The sequence below is a fragment of the Phyllobates terribilis genome, unplaced genomic scaffold, assembly GCF_046119375.1.
Source record: "Phyllobates terribilis strain yellow unplaced genomic scaffold, ASM4611937v1 Scaffold_4__5_contigs__length_816908805, whole genome shotgun sequence".
Taxonomy (NCBI): Eukaryota; Metazoa; Chordata; class Amphibia; order Anura; family Dendrobatidae; genus Phyllobates; species Phyllobates terribilis.
In genome coordinates this window covers 9,768,993-9,784,677 of record NW_027362764.1, presented here as the reverse complement: position 1 = coordinate 9,784,677, position 15,685 = coordinate 9,768,993, and positions in this window count along the sequence as shown.

Below are 15,685 nucleotides of genomic sequence, written 5' to 3'. Positions count from 1 at the left end.
GTGACAAAACCCCCCCATCACCAGTCATGTGACAAAACCCCCCCATCACCAGTCGTGTGACAAAACCCCACCCGACCAGTCGTGTGACAAAACCCCCCCATCACCAGTCGTGTGACAAAACCCCCCCATCACCAGTCGTGTGACAAAACCCCCCCATCACCAGTCGTGTGACAAAACCCCACCTCACCAGTCGTGTGACAAAACCCCACCTCACCAGTCGTGTGACAAAACCCCCCCATCACCAGTCGTGTGACAAACCCCCCCATCACCAGTCGTGTGACAAAACCCCCCCCCCATCACCAGTCGTGTGACAAAACCCCCCCATCACCAGTCGTGTGACAAAACCTCACCTCACCAGTCGTGTGACAAAACCCCACCTCACCAGTCGTGTGACAAAACCCACCTCACCAGTCGTATGACAAAACCTCACCTCACCAGTCGTGTGACAAAACCCCCCCATCACCAGTCGTGTGACAAAACCCCCCCCATCACCAGTCGTGTGACAAAACCCCCCCCATCACCAGACGTGTGACAAAACCCCCCATCACCAGTCGTGTGACAAAACCCCACCTCACCAGTCGTGTGACAAAACCCCACCTCACCAGTCGTGTGACAAAACCCACCTGACCAGTCGTGTGACAAAACCCCCCCATCACCAGTCGTGTGACAAAACTCCCCCATCACCAGTCGTGTGACAAAACCCCCCCATCACCAGCCGTGTGACAAAACCCCACCTCACCAGTCGTGTGACAAAACCCACCTGACCAGTCGTGTGACAAAACCCCACCTGACCAGTCGTGTGACAAAACCCCACCTGACCAGTCGTGTGACAAAACCCCACCTCACCAGTTGAGGGTTAACAAGAAATGGAGGAATAATTTATTTCTGCTGTCACTCGGTCTCTTCCATTGTGCTCTTCGTTTCTGAGCGCGGGGGACGTGAACGGCAATAATGGGTGATGGCAATGAGAGGCGTGATTGTAGAACCTCCAGCATGCTTTACTATACTGTCACCGAGCCTCCACCATGCTGTATTGTATTATCACCGAGTCTCCACCATGCTTTACTGTATTATCACCGAGCCTCCACCATGCTTTACTGTATTATCACCGAGCCTCCACCATGCTTTACTGTATTATCACCGAGCCTCCACCATGCTTTACTGTATTATCACCGAGTCTCCACCATGCTTTTGTGGCACCCCTGCGGGTCCAGTTGCCACAGAGGTACTGCATCTCAGCCAGAGGTGTGGTACCCCACTCTCAGGTAAGGAGGGAGCACTACCCGGGACCCAACCACCCACATCCAACACTACACCACCTCGTAACGGGAGGTCCAGATAGCTCCTGAGGGAGAGCACAGGCCTGGTCCCCGTCTGGAGGGTGGAACTAAGTGGAGGAGGTGGGTGGAGGAAGGAGTTTAGGGGAGCACTGACAGAACAGCATAAAACAAGGGTAGAAACATCTAGAAGGAGTTAGGAGTTCTAGAAGAGAGAGGCCCAGTAGGAGAGTGAGAAGAGAAGACCGGAGCAGTGAAGAGGGCTCCAGAGATAGAAGGGAACCTAGGGGCACGGGAAGTGCGGAGTCCACCCGTGCACCCGAGTTAACGTTGATCGTGGAGGGATCAGGCCGCAGGAGGGGACCGGCCCCAGACTAGTGGAGGACTACAAGACTCAGCTAGCAAACCTGAGGTTGCAGTATCTTCATGTGCCATAGCCGAAAACCACACACATTCGCTGAAAAGGTGGCCATATAGGACCAAGGGGACCGAGAGGACATCGCCCGACAAGGCCCACGGCCACTATCTCAGGACACTGTGTGTGAGGCGCAGGGCAGGAGGGCAAGAGCCAGCAAAGAGAGAGACGACCTGGAAAGGTACACAAGAAGGGGGTCCCGATCTAGTGCACCCAAGTTATCTGAGAGTTGGCTGGATCACTTCCCCGGAGGACACAGGACGACATGGGCGATTATAATCTGACCATTGTAACCTGGAGCAGCTTGATAACTGTGAGTAAACACTTGAAGACTGCACCCCACCGTGTCCTAGACTAATTGCTGCGTCACCTGCCCTGCACAACATCAGCTACATCTACCTCATTATCCACTATATCCCACCCTGGAGCTGAGCTCTGCCGGTGGAGAGCTGCACTATCTCTGCTGCGTCACCATCAGCTCCAGAGGATCTGCACCGCAGCGGCGGCCCCCTATAGCCACATACCACAGGTGGCGTCACAAACTTTATTCCCCCAACTGACTTTTTATTGATTGACCGCCGTGGGCCACGGACCGGGTCACTGCCGCCGTGACTACCCCAAATAGAAAGGACCGGCCCGGCTACCGAGTACCCCCACGGCCCCAAGGGGTACGTCACTTTACTGTATCGTCACCAAGCCCCCCACCGTGCTCCCCTGTAGACATCACCGAGCCCTCCCCCGCCGTGCTCCCTTGTAGACGTCACCGAGCCCCCCGCCGTGCTCCCCTGTAGACGTCACCGAGCCCCCCCCACCGTGCTCCCCTGTAGATGTCACCGAGCCCCACCGCCGTGCTCCCCTGTAGACATCCCCGAGCCCCCCCGCCGTGCTCCCCTGTAGACGTCACCGAGCCCACCACCGTGCTCCCCTGTAGACGTCACCGAGCACCCCCACCGTGCTCCCCTGTAGACATCACCGAGCCCCCCCCGCCGTGCTCCCCTGTAGACATCACCGAGCCCCCCCCACCGTGCTCCCCTGTAGATGTCACCGAACCCCCCCGCCGTGCTCCCCTGTAGACATCCCCGAGCCCCCCCGCCGTGCTCCCCTGTAGACGTCACCAAGCCCACCCGCCGTGCTCCCCTGTAGACGTCACCGAGCCCCCCCACCGTGCTCCCCTGTAGACATCACCGAGCCCCCCCCGCCGTGCTCCCCTGTAGACGTCACCGAGCCCCCCCACCGTGCTCCCCTGTAGACATCACCGAGCCCCCCCACCGTGCTCCCCTGTAGACATCACCGAGCCCCCCCCGCCGTGCTCCCCTGTAGACATCACCGAGCCCCCCCGCCGTGCTCCCCTGTAGACGTCACCGAGCCCCCCCCCCCGTGCTCCCCTGTAGACGTCACCGAGCCCCCCGCCGTGCTCCCCTGTAGACGTCACCGAGCCCCCCCATCGTGCTCCCCTGTAGATGTCACCGAGCTCCCCCGCCGTGCTCCCCTGTAGACGTCACCGAGCCCCCCCATCGTGCTCCCCTGTAGATGTCACCGAGCTCCCCCGCCGTGCTCCCCTGTAAACGTCACCGAGCCCCCTCCGTGCTCCCCTGAAGACGTCACCAAGTCCCCCACCATGCAGAGGTGGGAGAAGCAGACTTCTGAGAAGTTCGCTGTCATCTCCTCTGTGACCTGCAGGGGGAGCAGCAGCCTCTTTTGTTGCTGCTGAAGATTATAAACTTCTCTTCTCCAATCTCTAATACTCAGACGATTTCATAACTCCCATCATCTCACGCATCTGTATACACGCAGCGCCCCCTATGTCACACAGTGCAGCGCCCCCTATGTCACACAGTGCTGTATACACGCAGCGCCCCCTATGTCACACAGTGCAGCGCCCCCTATGTCACACAGTGCAGCGCCCCCTATGTCACACAGTGCAGCGCCCCCTATGTCACACAGTGCTGTATACACGCAACGCCCCCTATGTCACACAGTGCTGTATACACACAGCGCCCCCTATGTCACACAGTGCTGTATACACGCAGCTCCCCCTATGTCACACAGTGCAGTGCCCCCTATGTCACACAGTGCAGCGCCCCCTATGTCACACAGTGCAGCGCCCCCTATGTCACACAGTGCAGCGCCCCCTATGTCACACAGTGCTGTATACACGCAACGCCCCCTATGTCACACAGTGCTGTATACACACAGCGCCCCCTATGTCACACAGTGCTGTATACACGCAGCTCCCCCTATGTCACACAGTGCAGTGCCCCCTATGTCACACAGTGCAGCGCCCCCTATGTCACACAGTGCAGCGCCCCCTATGTCACACAGTGCAGCGCCCCCTATGTCACACAGTGCTGTATACACACAGCGCCCCCTATGTCACACAATGCTGTATACACGCAGCGCCCCCTATGTCACACAGTGCTGTATACACGCAGCGCCCCCTATGTCACACAGTGCTGTATACACGCAGCGCCCCCTATCTCACACGGTGCTGTATACACGCAGCGCCCCCTATGTCACACACTGCTGTATACACGCAGCGCCCCCTATGTCACACGGTGCTGTATACACGCAGCTCCTTCTGTCACACGGTGCTGTATACACGCAGCGCCCCCTATGTCACACACTGCTGTATACATGCAGCGCCCCCTATGTCACACAGTGCTGTATACACGCATCGCTCCCTATGTCACACAGTGCTGTATACACGCAGAGCCCCCTATGTCACACAGTGCTGTATACACACAGCGCCCCCTATGTCACACAGTGCTGTATACACAAAGCTCCCCCTATGTCACACGGTGCTGTATACACGCAGCGCCCCCTATGTCACACGGTGCTGTATACACGCAGAGCCCCCTATGTCACATGGTGCTGTATACACGCAGCTCCCCCTATGTCACACGGTGCTGTATACACGCAGCGCCCCCTATGTCACACGGTGCTGTATACACGCAGCGCCCCCTATATCACACAGTGCTGTATACACGCAGCGCCCCCTATGTCACACACTGCTGTATACACGCAGCGCCCCCTATGTCACACGGTGCTGTATACACGCAGCGCCCCCTATGTCACACGGTGCTGTATACACGCAGCGCCCCCTATATCACACACTGCTGTAAACACGCAGCGCCCCCTATGTCACACAGTGCTGTATACACGCAGCGCCCCCTATGTCACACGGTGCTGTATACACGCAGAGCCCCCTATGTCACACAGTGCTGTATACACGCAGCGCCCCCTATGTCACACACTGCTGTATACACGCAGCGCCCCCTATGTCACACAGTGCTGTATACACACAGCGCCCCCTATGTCACACAGTGCTGTATACACGCAGCGCCCCCTATGTCACACGGTGCTGTATACACGCAGCGCCCCCTATGTCACACGGTGCTGTATACACGCAGCGCCCCCTATGTCACACAGTGCTGTATACACGCAGCGCCCCCTATGTCACACAGTGCTGTATACACGCAGCGCCCCCTATGTCACACAGTGCTGTATACACGCAGCGCCCCCTATGTCAAACGGTGCTGTATACACGCAGCGCCCCCTATGTCACACGATGCTGTATACACGCAGCGCCCCCTGTGTCACACGGTGCTGTATACACGCAGCGCCCCCTATGTCACACAGTGCTGTATACACACAGCGCCTCCTATGTCACACAGTGCTGTATACACGCAGCGCTCCCTATGTCACACGGTGCTGTATACACGCAGCACCCCCTATGTCACACAGTGCAGCGCCCCCTATGTCACACACTGCTGTATACACGCAGCGCCCCCTGTGTCACACGGTGCTGTATACACGCAGCGCCCCCTATGTCACACAGTGCTGTATACACACAGCGCCTCCTATGTCACACAGTGCTGTATACACGCAGCGCTCCCTATGTCACACGGTGCTGTATACACGCAGCACCCCCTATGTCACACAGTGCAGCGCCCCCTATGTCACACACTGCTGTATACACGCAGCGCCCCCTATGTCACACGGTGCTGTATACACGCAGCGCCCCCTATGTCACACGGTGCTGTATACACGCAGCGCCCCCTATGTCACACAGTGCTGTATACACACAGCGCCCCCTATGTCACACTGTGCTGTATACACGCAGCGCTCCCTATGTCACACGGTGCAGCGCCCCCTATGTCACACGGTGCTGTATACACACAGCGCCCCCTATGTCACACAGTGCTGTATACACGCAGCGCCCCCTATGTCACACGGTGCTGTATACACGCAGCGCCCCCTATGTCACACGGTGCTGTGTACACGCAGCGCCCCCTATGTCACACACTGCTGTATACACGCAGCGCCCCCTATGTCACACAGTGCTGTATACACGCAGCGCCCACTATGTCACACGGTGCTGTATACACGCAGCCCCCCCTATGTCACACAGTGCTGTATACACGCAGCGCCCCCTATGTCACACGGTGCTGTATACACGCAGCGCCCCCTATATCACACAGTGCAGCGCCCCCTATGTCACACAGTGCTGTATACACGCAGCGCCCCATATGTCACACAGTGCTGTATACACGCAGCTCCCCCTATGTCACACGGTGCTGTATACACACAGCTCCCCCTATGTCACACAGTGCTGTATACACACAGCGCCCCCTATGTCACACAGTGCTGTATACACACAGCGCCCCCTATGTCACACACTGCTGTATACACGCAGCGCCCCCTATGTCACACAGTGCTGTATACACGCAGTGCCCCCTATGTCACACAGTGCTGTATACACACAGCGCCCCCTATGTCACACGGTGCTGTATACACACAGCGCCCCCTATGTCACACAGTGCTGTATACACACAGCGCCCCCTATGTCACACAGTGCTGTATACACACAGCACCCCCTATGTCACACAGTGCTGTATACACGCAGCGCCCCCTATGTCACACGGTGCTGTATACACGCAGCGCCCCCTGTGTCACACGGTGCTGTATACACGCAGCGCCCCCTATGTCACACAGTGCTGTATACACACAGCGCCTCCTATGTCACACTGTGCTGTATACACGCAGCGCTCCCTATGTCACACAGTGCAGCGCCCCCTATGTCACACACTGTTGTATACACGCAGCGCCCCCTATGTCACACACTGTTGTATACACGCAGCGCCCCCTATGTCACACGGTGCTGTATACACGCAGCGCCCCCTATGTCACACAGTGCTGTATACACGCAGCGCTCCCTATGTCACACGGTGCAGCGCCCCCTATGTCACACGGTGCTGTATACACGCAGCGCCCCCTATGTCACACGGTGCTGTATACACGCAGCGCCCCCTATGTCACACAGTGCTGTATACACACAGCGCCCCCTATGTCACACAGTGCTGTATACACGCAGCGCCCCCTATGTCACACGGTGCTGTATACACGCAGCGCCCCCTATGTCACACGGTGCTGTGTACACGCAGCGCCCCCTATATCACACAGTGCAGCGCCCTCTATGTCACACAGTGCAGTATACACGCAGCGCCCCCTATGTCACACAGTGCTGTATACACGCAGCTCCCCCTATGTCACACGGTGCTGTATACACACAGCTCCCCCTATGTCACACAGTGCTGTATACACGCAGCGCCCCCTATGTCACACAGTGCTGTATACACGCAGCTCCCCCTATGTCACACGGTGCTGTATACACACAGCATCCCCTATGTCACACAGTGCTGTATACACGCAGCGCCCCCTATGTCACACAGTGCTGTATACACACAGCGCCCCCTATGTCACACGGTGCTGTATACACACAGCGCCCCCTATGTCACACGGTGCTGTATACACACAGCGCTCCCTATGTCACACAGTGCTGTATACACACAGCGCCCCCTATGTCACACAGTGCTGTATACACGCAGCGCCCCCTATGTCACACAGTGCTGTATACACCCAGCACCCCCTATGTCTCACAGTGCTGTATACACGCAGCGCCCCCTATGTCACACACTGCTGTATACACACAGCGCCCCCTATGTCACACGGTGCTGTATACACGCAGCTCCCCCTATGTCACACGGTGCTGTATACACGCAGCACCCCCTATGTCACACGGTGCTGTATACACGCAGCTCCCCCTATGTCACACGGTGCTGTATACACGCAGCACCCCCTATGTCACACAGTGCTGTATACACACAGCGCCCCCTATGTCACACGGTGCTGTATACACGCAGCACCCCCTATGTCACACGGTGCTGTATACACGCAGCTCCCCCTATGTCACACGGTGCTGTATACACGCAGCGCCCCCTATGTCACACAGTGCTGTATACACACAGCGCCCCCTATGTCACACGGTGCTGTATACACACAGCGCCCCCTATGTCACACAGTGCTGTATACACACAGCACCCCCTATGTCACACACTGCTGTATACACACAGCGCCCCCTATGTCACACGGTGCTGTATACACGCAGCGCTCCCTAAGTCACACGGTGCTGTATACACACAGCGCCCCCTATGTCACACGGTGCTGTATACACGCAGCGCTCCCTATGTCACACGGTGCTGTATACACGCAGCACCCCCTATGTCACACGGTGCTGTATACACGCAGCTCCCCCTATGTCACACGGTGCTGTATACACGCAGCGCCCCCTATGTCACACAGTGCTGTATACACACAGCGCCCCCTATGTCACACAGTGCTGTATACACACAGCGCCCCCTATGTCACACAGTGCTGTATACACACAGCGCCCCCTATGTCACACAGTGCTGTATACACGCAGCGCCCCCTATGTCACACAGTGCTGTATACACGCAGCACCCCCTATGTCACACAGTGCTGTATACACACAGCGCCTCCTATGTCACACAGTGCTGTATACACACAGCGCCCCCTATGTCACACAGTGCTGTATACACGCAGCGCCCCCTATGTCACACAGTGCTGTATACACGCAGCCCCCCCTATGTCACACAGTGCTGTATACACGCAGCGCTCCCTATGTCACACAGTGCTGTATACACACAGCGCCCCCTATGTCACACAGTGCTGTATACACACAGCGCCCCCTATGTCACACAGTGCTGTATACACACAGCGCCCCCTATGTCACACAGTGCTGTATACACGCAGCCCCCCCTATGTCACACAGTGCTGTATACACGCAGCGCTCCCTATGTCACACAGTGCTGTATACACACAGCGCCCCCTATGTCACACAGTGCTGTATACACACAGCGCCCCCTATGTCACACAGTGCTGTATACACGCAGCGCCCCCTATGTCACACAGTGCTGTATACACGCAGCGCCCCCTATGTCACACGGTGCTGTATACACGCAGCGCCCCCTATGTCACACGGTGCTGTATACACGCAGCGCCCCCTATGTCACACAGTGCTGTATACACGCAGCGCCCCCTATGTCACACAGTGCTGTATACACGCAGCGCCCCCTATGTCACACAGTGTTGTATACACACAGCGCCCCCTATGTCACACAGTGCAGCGCCCCCTATGTCACACAGTGCTGTATACACGCAGCGCCCCCTATGTCACACAGTGCTGTATACACACAGCGCCCCCTATGTCACACAGTGTTGTATACACACAGCACCCCCTATGTCACACAGTGCTGTGTACACACAGCGCCCCCTATGTCACACGGTGCTGTATACACACAGCGCTCCCTATGTCACACAGTGCTGTATACACGCAGCGCCCCCTTTGTCACACATTGCTGTATACACGCAGCGCCCCCTATGTCACACAGTGCTGTATATACGCAGCGCCCCCTATGTCACACGGTGCTGTATACACGCATCGCTCCCTATGTCACACAGTGCTGTATACACGCAGCGCCCCCTATGTCACACGGTGCTGTATACACGCATCACTCCCTATGTCACACAGTGCTGTATACACGCAGCGCCCCCTATATCACACAGTGCAGCGCCCCCTATGTCACACAGTGCTGTATACACACAGCGCCCCCTATGTCACACAGTGCTGTATACACGCAGCGCCCCCTATGTCACACAGTGCTGTATACACACAGCGCCCCCTATGTCACACAGTGCTGTATACACGCAGCGCCCCCTATGTCACACAGTGCTGTATACATGCAGCGCCCCCTATGTCACACAGTGCTGTAAACATGCAGCGCCCCCTATGTCACACAGTGCTGTATACATGCAGCGCCCCCTATGTCACACAGTGCTGTATACACACAGCGCCCCCTATGTCACACAGTGCTGTATACACACAGCGCCCCCTATGTCACACGGTGCTGTATACACGCATCGCTCCCTATGTCACACAGTGCTGTATACACGCAGCGCCCCCTATGTCACACGGTGCTGTATACACGCAGCGCCCCCTATATCACACAGTGCAGCGCCCCCTATGTCACACGGTGCAGCGCCCCCTATGTCACACAGTGCTGTATACACACAGCGCCCCCTATGTCACACTGTGCTGTATACACACAGCGCCCCCTATGTCACACAGTGCTGTATACACACAGCGCCCCCTATGTCACACGGTGCTGTATACACGCAGCGCCCCCTATGTCACACAGTGCTGTATACACGCAGCGCCCCCTATGTCACACGGTGCTGTATACACGCAGCGCCCCCTATATCACACAGTGCAGCGCCCCCTATGTCACACGGTGCAGCGCCCCCTATGTCACACAGTGCTGTATACACACAGCGCCCCCTATGTCACACTGTGCTGTATACACGCAGCGCCCCCTATGTCACACTGTGCTGTATACACGCAGCGCCCCCTATGTCACACAGTGCAGAGCCCCCTATGTCACACTGTGCTGTATACACGCAGCGCCCCCTATGTCACACAGTGCTGTATACACGCAGCGCCCCCTATGTCACACGGTGCTGTATACACGCATCGCTCCCTATGTCACACAGTGCTGTATACACACAGCGCCCCCTATGTCACACAGTGCAGCGCCCTCTATGTCACACAGTGCTGTATACACACAGCGCCCCCTATGTCACACGGTGCAGCGCCCACTATGTCACACAGTGCTGTATACACGCAGCGCCCCCTATGTCACACTGTGCTGTATACACGCAGCGCCCCCTATGTCACACTGTGCTGTATACACGCAGCGCCCCCTATGTCACACTGTGCTGTATACACGCAGCGCCCCCTATGTCACACTGTGCTGTATACACGCAGCGCCCCCTATGTCACACAGTGCTGTATACACGCATCACTCCCTATGTCACACTGTGCTGTATACACACAGCGCCCCCTATGTCACACAGTGCAGCGCCCCCTATGTCACACAGTGCTGTATACACGCAGCGCCCCCTATGTCACACTGTGCTGTATACACGCAGCGCCCCCTATGTCACACTTTGCTGTATACACGCAGCGCCCCCTATGTCACACAGTGCTGTATACACACAGCGCCCCCTATGTCACACGGTGCTGTATACACGCAGCGCCCCCTATGTCACATGGTGCTGTATACACGCAGCGCCCCCTATGTCACACAGTGCTGTATACACGCAGCGCCCCCTATGTCACACGGTGCTGTATACACGCAGCCCCCCCTATGTCACACGGTGCTGTATACACGCAGCGCCCCCTATGTCACACAGTGCTGTATACACGCAGCGCCCCCTATATCACACAGTGCTGTATACACGCAGCGCCCCCTATGTCACACGGTGCTGTATACACGCAGCGCCCCCTATGTCACACGGTGCAGCGCCCCCTATGTCACACGGTGCTGTATACACGCAGCGCCCCCTATGTCACACGGTGCAGCGCCCCCTATGTCACACAGTGCTGTATACACGCATCGCTCCCTATGTCACACAGTGCTGTATACACGCAGCGCCCCCTATGTCGCACGGTGCAGCGCCCCCTATGTCGCACGGTGCAGCGCCCCCTATGTCGCACGGTGCAGCGCCCCCTATGTCACACAGTGCAGCGCCACCTATGTCACACAGTGCAGCGCCCCCTATGTCGCACGGTGCAGCGCCCCCTATGTCGCACGGTGCAGCGCCCCCTATGTCGCACACTTCACAGCTTCCCCATTTCTCAGCCCCGCACGGATGATGACCTGAGTTGTCCTGTGGATGATGGGAGTCCCGGGTGCCTCATACACATGTGATTGCTGGGAGGTCGGAGTCATTACTTCCTCGTGTCCTTCCTCTTCCTCCATCCTGGACAGGATGAATATATGGAAACACTGAACCTCGGACCAAGAATAGTCGCTGACCAGTAACCCCTTCCCTGCCGGCCCTGGTCCGCGCTCCCCGGCCTTCCTCATCGTCATTACTGCAAGAATAAGCAGAGCTCTCCACACTGAGCAGACCTGTGTTATCTGCTGTAGAGTAGACTGCTCTCCACACTGAGCAGACCTGTGTTACCTGCTGTAGAGTAGACTGCTCTCCACACTGAGCAGACCTGTGTTACCTGCTGTAGAGTAGACTGCTCTCCACACTGAGCAGACCCGTGTTACCTGCTGTAGAGTAGACCTCTCTCCACACTGAGCAGACCTGTGTTATCTGCTGTAGAGTAGACTGCTCTCCACACTGAGCAGACCTGTGTTATCTGCTGTAGAGTAGACTGCTCTCCACACTGAGCAGACCTGTGTTACCTGCTGTAGATTAGACTGCTCTCAACCCTGAGCAGACCCGAGTTACCTGCTGTAGATTAGACTGCTCTCCACCCTGAGCAGACCCGAGTTACCTGCTGTAGAGTAGACTGCTCTCCACACTGAGCAGACCCGTGTTACCTGCTATAGAGTAGACTGCTCTCCACACTGAGCAGACCCGTGTTACCTGCTGTAGAGTAGACTGCTCTCCACACTGAGCAGACCTGTGTTACCTGCTGTAGAGTAGACTGCTCTCCACACTGAGCTGACCTGTGTTATCTGCTGTAGAGTAGACTGCTCTCCACACTGAGCAGACCCGTGTTACCTGCTGTAGAGTAGACTGCTCTCCACACTGAGCAGACCTGTGTTACCTGCTATAGAGTAGACCGCTCTCCACACTGAGCAGACCTGTGTTATCTGCTGTAGAGTAGACTGCTCTCCACACTGAGCAGACCTGTGTTATCTGCTGTAGAGTAGACTGCTCTCCACACTGAGCTGACCTGTGTTATCTGCTGTAGAGTAGACTGCTCTCCACACTGAGCAGACCCGTGTTACCTGCTGTAGAGTAGACTGCTCTCCACACTGAGCAGACCTGTGTTACCTGCTGTAGAGTAGACTGCTCTCCACACTGAGCAGACCCGTGTTACCTGCTATAGAGTAGACTGCTCTCCACACTGAGCAGACCCGTGTTACCTGCTGTAGAGTAGACTGCTCTCCACACTGAGCAGACCTGTGTTACCTGCTATAGAGTAGACTGCTCTCCACACTGAGCAGACCTGTGTTACCTGCTGTAGAGTAGACTGCTCTCCACACTGAGCAGACCTGTGTTACCTGCTGTAGAGTAGACTGCTCTCCACACTGAGCAGACCTGTGTTATCTGCTGTAGAGTAGACTGCTCTCCACACTGAGCAGACCCGTGTTACCTGCTGTAGAGTAGACTGCTCTCCACACTGAGCAGACCTGTGTTACCTGCTATAGAGTAGACTGCTCTCCACACTGAGCAGACCTGTGTTACCTGCTATAGAGTAGACTGCTCTCCACACTGAGCAGACCTGTGTTACCTGCTATAGAGTAGACTGCTCTCCACATTGAGCAGATCTGTGTTACCTGCTGTACAATAGACTGCTCTCCACACTGAGCAGACCTGTGTTACCTGCTGTACAATAGACTGCTCTCCACACTGAGCAGACCCGTGTTACCTGCTGTAGAGTAGACTGCTCTCCACACTGAGCAGACCCGTGTTACCTGCTGTAGAGTAGACTGCTCTCCACACTGAGCAGACTTGTGTTACCTGCTGTAGAGTAGACCTCTCTCCACACTGAGCAGACCTGTGTTACCTGCTGTACAGTAGACTGCTCTCCACACTGAGCAGACCTGTGTTACCTGCTGTACAGTAGACTGCTCTCCACCCTCAGCAGACCTGTGTTACCTGCTGTAGAGTAGACTGCTCTCCACACTGAGCAGACCCGTGTTACCTGCTGTAGAGTAGACTGCTCTCCACACTGAGCAGACTTGTGTTACCTGCTGTAGAGTAGACCTCTCTCCACACTGAGCAGACCTGTGTTACCTGCTGTACAGTAGACTGCTCTCCACACTGAGCAGACCTGTGTTACCTGCTGTACAGTAGACTGCTCTCCACCCTGAGCAGACCTGTGTTACCTGCTGTAGAGTAGACTGCTCTCCACACTGAGCAGACGCGTGTTACCTGCTGTAGAGTAGACTGCTCTCCACACTGAGCAGACCTGTGTTAACTGCTGTAGAGTAGAACGCTCTCCACACTGAGCAGACCTGTGTTACCTGCTGTACAGTAGACTGCTCTCCACGCTGAGCAGACCTGTGTTACCTGCTGTAGAGTAGACTGCTCTCCACACTGAGCAGACCTGTGTTACCTGCTGTAGAGTAGACCGCTCTCCACACTGAGCAGACCTGTGTTATCTGCTGTAGAGTAGACTGCTCTCCACACTGAGCAGACCTGTGTTACCTGCTGTAGAGTAGACTGCTCTCCACACTGAGCAGACCTGTGTTATCTGCTGTAGAGTAGACTGGTCTCCACACTGAGCAGACCTGTGTTACCTGCTGTGGAGTAGACTGCTCTCCACACTGAGCAGACCCGTGTTACCTGCTGTAGAGTAGACCGCTCTCCACACTGAGCAGACCCGTGTTACCTGCTGTAGAGTAGACTGCTCTCCACACTGAGCAGACCTGTGTTACCTGCTGTGGAGTAGACTGCTCTCCACACTGAGCAGACCCGTGTTACCTGCTGTAGAGTAGACCGCTCTCCACACTGAGCAGACCCGTGTTACCTGCTGTAGAGTAGACTGCTCTCCACACTGAGCAGACCCGTGTTACCTGCTGTAGAGTAGACTGCTCTCCACACTGAGCAGACCTGTGTTGCCTGCTGTAGAGTAGACTGCTCTCCACACTGAGCAGACCTGTGTTACCTGCTGTGGAGTAGACTGCTCTCCACACTGAGCAGACCCGTGTTACCTGCTGTAGAGTAGACCGCTCTCCACACTGAGCAGACCCGTGTTACCTGCTGTAGATTAGACTGCTCTCCACACTGAGCAGACCTGTGTTGCCTGCTGTAGAGTAGACTGCTCTCCACACTGAGCAGACCCGTGTTACCTGCTGTAGATTAGACTGCTCTCCACACTGAGCAGACCCGTGTTACCTGCTGTAGATTAGACTGCTCTCCACCCTGAGCAGACCTGAGTTACCTGCTGTAGATTAGACTGCTCTCCACCCTGAGCAGACCCGAGTTACCTGCTGTAGAGTAGATTGCTCTCCACACTGAGCAGACCTGTGTTACCTGCTGTAGAGTAGACTGCTCTCCACACTGAGCAGACCCGTGTTACCTGCTGTAGAGTAGACTGCTCTCCACACTGAGCAGACCTGTGTTACCTGCTGTAGAGTAGACTGCTCTCCACACTGAGCAGACCTGTGTTACCTGCTGTAGAGTAGACTGCTCTCCACACTGAGCAGACCCGTGTTACCTGCTGTAGAGTAGACTGCTCTCCACACTGAGCAGACCTGTGTTACCTGCTGTAGAGTAGACTGCTCTCCACACTGAGCAGACCTGTGTTACCTGCTGTAGATTAGACTGCTCTCCACACTGAGCAGACCTGTGTTACCTGCTGTAGATTAGACTGCTCTCCACACTGAGCAGACCTGTGTTACCTGCTGTAGATTAGACTGCTCTCCACACTGAGCAGACCCGTGTTACCTGCTGTAGAGTAGACCGCTCTCCACACTGAGCAGACCCGTGTTACCTGCTGTAGAGTAGACTGGTCTCCACACTGAGCAGACCCGTGTTACCTGCTGTAGAGTAGACTGCTCTCCACACTGAGCAGACCTGTGTTACCTGCTATAGAGTAGAC